Genomic DNA, 7,009 nt, shown 5'->3' on the forward strand with positions numbered 1-7,009 from the left:
GTGCTCCACTCTCCTCCTCCCCCTTCATCTGCTCCCGTGTGCTCCGATCAGATATGTCCTTCTCCCGGAGCTACAGATTCAGTGCCATCCTTTGAAATAAATTCTTCTGTGGGGAGGGGCAGGTGTCCACATAGTAGTTGGGATTGGGGCCAGCCCCTCAGACAAAACTCAGGATATTTAAGCCTTATTGCAGTTGAGGTTCTTGTTTCTCTCAGCAAAAACCCAGCACGCACTCATTCATCCATTCATACCATGCCAGAAACAGGGCAAGATGGAGGCCAGGGGTGATTAGACACTTGCTGCCTGCCACGCACTATGTTAAGCATTTGATTGGTATACATTTAATCCTTACAGCAACCCTGAGAATTTTGTTACTACTTTCTTTTTAGACATAGGGAGCTTGAGGCACTGAGATTTTAAAGAACCAGCCGAGATCAAACAGCAGTGGGGCAGATCCAGGAGTCCCACCTGAGACAAACCCCAGAAGGCGAGCTCTTCCCTGGTGTGTGTGACAAGGCCGGGGGCTGCTTCTCTTGTGGGGTTGTGGAACTTGCATGACTCAAATGCATAAAGCACTTAGAATAGAATCCTCCCAGCACATGGTGGAAAGCACACTGTCAGTATTGGCTGCTGTCCTGTGTTACATATGGAGGAGCACCGACAAGGGAGGATTCTTAGAGGAGACAGCGGCGGCATCCGAACTGAATTTCAAAGGGCTCGAGGGCAGCCCTCAGTGAGGTGGGCTGACAACAGCTGCAATCAGAGGTGGCTTGGGACTGGGCAGCGCCCCAGTCAGTTATCCATTGGGTCACTGAGAACCAGTGCAGCAGGATCCTCACAAGGGGGGTGAGTGAGTGAGTACCCAGACAGCCTGAGTCACCCTGAGCACTGCGGATAACAGCCCAACTAGAACAACAGAATCAGCTCATGTTTTACAAGCAGGCTCGAAGTCTTGATCTTGACTCCTTTGCCCCAACGGTTTGGATTAATAGGAAGGAGCCAGGAGCTAAATGGAGGCAAGCGATGAGCTTTATTAATGGAGGTTCAGGAACTCCCAGCTGCACTAGAAGACCTAGCTAAGCCCAAGGATGAACATGGAAGATTCTTACCCTTTTCCTCAGCAATAACTGGTCACCCACTGGACTGGCCGTTTTTGCAAATGGAAGTTGTGGGGGGGCTGTCCTGGGCAGAGGCAGGCACAGCCTGCCCTTCCTCCATGAGGGTGAACAAGAGCGCAGAACACTAGGCAGGACGGGATGCAGTCAGCTCCCTAGACACGCTGTGGGGACACTGTTAACTCCGCGGGGTTGAATAGGGAAGGTGGGGTTTTGGGAAAGGCACAAAGGATGGAAAGGCAACAGGCGGCCAAAAGTGTTTTCTCTTCAGTGTCCTTAGACCAGCCTCCTCCGTGCTGCCAGAGGCCCCCAGGGACCCAGCGGGGATATCAGTGAGCGGTCACTTAGCCTTACATCTAAAAAAAGTGTCGTGTGCACCTCCAGAGACATCACTATAGCACGAAATGGCTCTTAGCCATGTTCAGAGATGATCAATTATCTCATCGATGCTGAAAGGCAAACTAAGGCATGTGGAGGAGGAAATATTTGTGAAACAGGAAAGGACTGTCCACATTCTAAAGAGCTCTCCAAATTCAATAATGAAACAGGCCAGTTTGGGGAATGGTAAGCAAAAGAGGAAAACATGCACCTCATCAATCATCCACCTAGCGGGTAGCCAGCGAGCACAGCATCCCTGGGCTCCCAGTGTGCTCAGAGGGAGAGGACGCAGGCCTGCACCACCCCGGGATCAGGTGCTGAGCAAACCGTTGTAATACATAAGTTTTCGTTGGTTGATTTTCCCAAAGTAAATCACCAAACCTTTCTTCCTTGTCTGTCCTGAAACCTGTTCAGCCTCAGGTGGATGGGTGCTGCCCATGCATTGGTCCAGGTCCCCAACTAAAGGTTCAGTGTCTCCATAAATTTAGAAATCTGGATGGTACCTAGAGCTGCCAACGTGCAGAGCAGCCGGTATGCTCACACCATGCCGGTCAGGCTGTGAAATGATAGGGAAGCATCAAGAAGCTGTTTGGCAGCTTCTTGCCAAAGGGAACCTAGCCCTGTACAGCCCAGCGATCCCACCCCTAGGTCTTCACCCCCAAGAGAGGAAAATGCACCTTCATACCAAAGCATGTGCTCGGGTTTATAGCTGCTGTTACGATTGCCAGAAACGGAACCGCCTGACTGCCCCTCAGCTGGTGACTGGCTTAAACGCTGCTTCGTTGTAGGACAGCGTTTACCAGGCAATGAAAAGGCAGATTTACAACCTCCGGTGTAAGAGGAAGATTTGGGATCCTAGAAGCATGCCCTGTCTCAGATTGTGGTGGTGACATGACTGTGTCTGAAAACTTGTGCTTTTTTAAGGTCAGTTTTACTGTTTAATCACTTGACCTAAAAATCCAATAGGACAAAAGCTAGGACACAAATGCACCCCACTAGGGGAAGGCTGAACCACCACCCGGCCATGCTGTCCAATGGGGGCAGCAGTGGGCACGAAGGTGATGGGTGAGAAGGACACCCCATCATTACAGAAAGAGCAAGTTTCAAAACCATGTTAATCGTCAGGCCCAATCTAGATCAAGACAAAACCAAACCCTTATCCCTATGTGAATCCACAGGCAGGAAGAGGGTCAGAAGTATTCAATGGGGAGAGCATTAGGGGGACAAGACCAGGGGAAGTTTGTGTATATTTTCTATAATGAACACACATTTGTGACGAGGCCTTTCGAGTACTACATACATGAAAATCAAGCTAACGAGAGATTGCCTTTAAAAACATTTATTTTTTAGGTAAAAGTTTACACTGCGAATTAGAGTCCCATTCAACAATTAACGCACACACTGCTCCATGATATTGGCCACACTGTTCCATGACATTTCCACCCCACCTGCCCATTCCCCTGCCCCTCCCTGCCCTCTCCTCTTCGCTTTTGGGTAGATATTAGCGCTTGGTCAGCCTTATAAAGGGGCACATTCCCCTCAGAGGGGTTATTTATTTTATTGTCATTGATCTGTGCCTTTGAGTCGGTTCTGACAGCAGCCTTAGGTACGACGGACAGACAACATACCCTGCCTGGCCTTGCACCACCCTCACAATGGTCCCGCTTGAGAGCTCATTGTTGGGCGGCTGTGCCTACCCTGTCCCTCCCCAGCCCCCCACTCCCCCCATGGAAGGGCTTCCTCTCTTTTGCTGGCTCTTCACTAAGCATGGGGTCCTCCTCCAGGGACTGGGCCCTCCTCAGAACACGCCAAATGTAGGTGAGATTTCCAAGGAGCATTCTAGCTGCAAATCTTGCCAGACAGATTTGTCTGTTCTTCAGGAAATGCAAGGCACACTCGGCGTGCCTCGCCAGCGCCCTGATTCAGAGCCATGGCCCTGCGGCAGGCTTCCTGATTCCACGGACACAGGAGGCGATTGAAAGCCCCCCCCACCCCCACACATACACACCTGAAGGTGACCCGGGAGTGGCTTCCATTCCATTCGTCAGGGTGTCTTTGGGGCAAGAGAGATGCTTTCTGGAGTAAAATAAAGCTACTCCAAGAAACACGTAATTCTTCGTTTCTACTCCATTAGCTTTTAGTGCCGGAAACCACCTAAATCTTGCCATTAGGGGAAAAACCTTTCCTTTAGCAACAAAATGTAGGAAAAACGGAGAGACGAACTCATCCGGCGTTTATTGACTCCCTTTGCTGTGTTCTGGGCGCTGCAAGGAAAGCAAGACACAGCCCTTTGGGGGGCCTTGTCCCGCAGTCCCCGGCCACGGCGCCTTTCCTGGAACTCGGGCTGGCTCCCCCGCAGCTTGCGAGCAGTTGGGGCAGACATTGCCAGAGCCTGTGCCCCTTCAAGTTTGGAATTCACTTCCCAGACGACTCCCCAAGCTTTATATTCTCTAACAAAATGAAACAAAACTCTTTAAAACGTTACCAGCGTAGACAGCCTCGGTGAGTGCATCCTGAATGGCAGGCAGCTCTGGGTCTGATTCCGGTGCCCACCTGCGTTGCGCGGCTTCATCCCAACCGCAGACAGGCAGCGGCTCCACTCAGGGAGGACCCGCCTCGGGGCCTTTTCTCAAGCTCACTGACAGGTGCTGCTGGACGCGAATGCAGCTGAGGAAGGCCAGACAAGACAGCCAGGCTTATTTTTAAAAGCTTTTTAAACATCCATCTGTTTAAATGGATTTCCTCGTGAAGGAAGAAAAACTTTTTTTTAATATTTATAATGTAGACCAAGGCTCATAGGACAGGGTAGAGCTGCCCTGTGGTCTTACAGGACTCTATCTCTCTGTGGGCGTAGAAAGCCTGATCTCTCTCCCAGGGGCAAGGGGCAGTTTGGAACTGCTGACCTATGGCTCATTGCCCAGTACGTAGCCACTACACCACCGGGCTCCTCTGGGTGGGATCCACTCGATGGCGGTGAGTTTGAAGCTTGGCTGTTTTGTTTGGTGTGTGTTTTTGTCTTGAGACCAAGGCTGGGACATAATAGTATGTCCCAGCCCAGCCGGGAACAAAACCGAGACTGTCAGGTTTCGTGTTCGCCCCTGTCTCTAATACTAGAGGCAGCTGCTCATCCCAGGATCTGGGGAGGAGGAAGTGTTCTGAGACAAAGCACAATGTTGGCAGAGGCCGGGAAGCAGAAAAGAAGGTCTTTGTAATAAATGGGAAGTGCCGTGTGAGAAACGGTGGACTGCTAACCATAAGGTTGGCGGTTCAAACCCACCAGACACCCCTGGGGAGAAAGAGTTGCAGTCTAAGAAAAACAGTGCCTCAGCCCTGGCCTTCGTTGGAAGTGGCTCCCACTGGGAGCACTAGGTGTTTGAGTTTGGTGGGAGGTGGGCGGCGATGAGACTGGGGTTCGGAGCTGCGTGGCCAGGTGGCCCACCCCCAGCAGGAAGAGGGTTGTATTTGTCCTCCCCAGGCTCTGCACCTGCAGAGCTTTACACTGGCCCCCACAGCAGACAGACTGGCAGGCACTAGACAGGCATGTGGGTCTGGGCACGCATCCAGAGGCTCTCCCCTCCGCCCCGGCAGAGACCATTCGCTGTGTGACATACAGGTAGAGCCTGACCCCTGCTGCCGGTCCACTCGCTTCTGCGCGCGCTCTCGCTTATCTCCTTCTCCAAGTCCTTCTCCAGGCTCTCTCCGGCACCAAACAGGATGCCTCCTGCAGGAAGCTGGGGGTTCAGGACAGGCCCTGCTGGCTAAGGCCGCAGGCGGGGATCCATCCACACTGTGCTGCTCTGTGCTGCCCTCTGTGGGCTGACATCTATGCAGCAAGCATGCTGCCTTCTGCAGGTGGGCGTGTCCCCTCCTTTCCCCGCCCCCCCGCTGCTGGAGCGCACATTGGTCTAGCCCACAGCCCATTATGGCATCAAGTCGACATGGCTGTTCAGCTTGCCACAGCTGACTGACACTCACCCTGGTTCTCAGCTCCGTATTTCCCAGAAGAATCTGATGGGTGCCCTTTGGAGTCAGTCCCCCCCCCCCCCAATCAAACGAAAAACTTAAGTTCACTGCCATCCATTGGATTCCAACTCACAGTGACCCTATAGGACAGGGTCAAACTGCCCCTGTGATTTTAAGACCTTAACTTGCAGTAAAAGCAAAAATAATCCACACATACAATTTTAACATTCAATTATTAACCATTTAAAATATTGCCCCCACCGCCACCACCCCTTGCTGATAGGAGCACCCTGGTATCCTAGTGGATTACACATGGGGCTGCTAACTGCAAGGTCAGCAGTTTAAAAACAGCTGCACTGTGGGAGAGAGGTTAGGATGTCTGCTCCTGCAGAATTAGTCTCAAAAACCTAGTGTTAGTCTCAAAAAACCGAGTTCTAGCCCATCCCACAGGGGCGTGAGCTTTTCGGAGTGAGTGCTGACAGACTCACGTTTCAAAGACTCTAGTAGCTGTCCTGTCACTTCACCTTTTCCTCGTGAGACAGTGGGGATTTGATGGCCTGGAAACAACTGCTCGCATCAAACTTTATCCAGCAGAAAGCTAAGAAAGGGCTGCTGAGTTGTGGCGATGTTCCAGGCGCTCTTGAACAACCTCGGGGGCACCACGCCTCTTCCAAATCCCCCCACACACCCCAACTGGCTGGCAGGTCACGTGAGGAAAGTTTGTAAAGGAACTTGGCTCAGTGCCTGCTGCATGGTATGTTCAGAAAAAGTTTACGGTGGTTCAGTCTGCTTTCAGAGCTGCGGTCACTGAGCGATAACAGCAACCTGCACTTCATACCTGCATTTCCATCCACTTCCCAGAACATGACCTGCCCTGGCCTGTGGTGATCCTGGGCACCCCTGAGCCAGGAGCGGCTCCCTCCTGGGCCACTATCATGAGGTCTGCCAGCTGGGGCCAGTGGGCACCTTGGGTGCCTTCCATCAGGGTTTGTCTTTCAGCGCCGTAGGACATGTGGGTCTGTGGTGACCCATAGGGTTTGCATTAGGAACTGTTCAGAAACAAATCGCCAGGCCTTTCTTCCTAGTCTGTCTTGTGAGAAAGTTCTGGCCACCGTGGGGGACCCTGCTGCAACTTGAAGCCCTGGTGCTGTGACTTCCAACATCCCAGCAACACAAAAGCTACCACTGCTCCACAGACAGGAGCTGGGGAGGGCGGAAAACCAATGATGGTGGGGAACCGAGGACCTTGGAAATCAGATCGTGAAGAATAGCTGTTGTCTTTAGGAATCCCGAGTCAACAATAGCCCCCGTTTGGGATAAAACAAAAGCTTGAGTTGAAACCCCTGAGAGCTTTTTCTAACCACTTGGTTTAGAACCTGGAGGGTGCCGGTGCCCCTGAGCCAGGTCTTCCATGACTCCTCCTATCCCCCCGCCCCAGCAGAGGCCGGCCAGCCTGAGCACCCCACCGCTGAACCCAGGGTCCTGGATGAGTCTGTCCTTGTGGTGACTGTCCCGAAACCAAACGTCTAGAGCGCCCCCCCCCTGCTGCCTCG

At 52.4% G+C, this 7,009-nt stretch overlaps 1 long non-coding RNA gene across 1 annotated transcript in view; it reads right to left on the reverse strand.

Annotated features, from left to right (window-relative positions):
- Nucleotides 1-4,283, reverse strand: part of LOC123521354 — a 6,875-nt gene extending 2,592 nt beyond the window's left edge. The window contains exon 1 of the long non-coding RNA XR_006679808.1: nucleotides 3,979-4,283. This is a non-coding gene — a long non-coding RNA (uncharacterized LOC123521354). The remainder of the gene's footprint in view (nucleotides 1-3,978) is intronic.
- Nucleotides 4,284-7,009: the final 2,726 nt, after the last annotated feature.

The sequence above is a fragment of the Echinops telfairi genome, unplaced genomic scaffold (assembly GCF_000313985.2).
Source record: "Echinops telfairi isolate 266 unplaced genomic scaffold, ASM31398v2 ScPeMD7_11;HRSCAF=52, whole genome shotgun sequence".
NCBI classification, from domain to species: domain Eukaryota; kingdom Metazoa; phylum Chordata; class Mammalia; order Afrosoricida; family Tenrecidae; genus Echinops; species Echinops telfairi.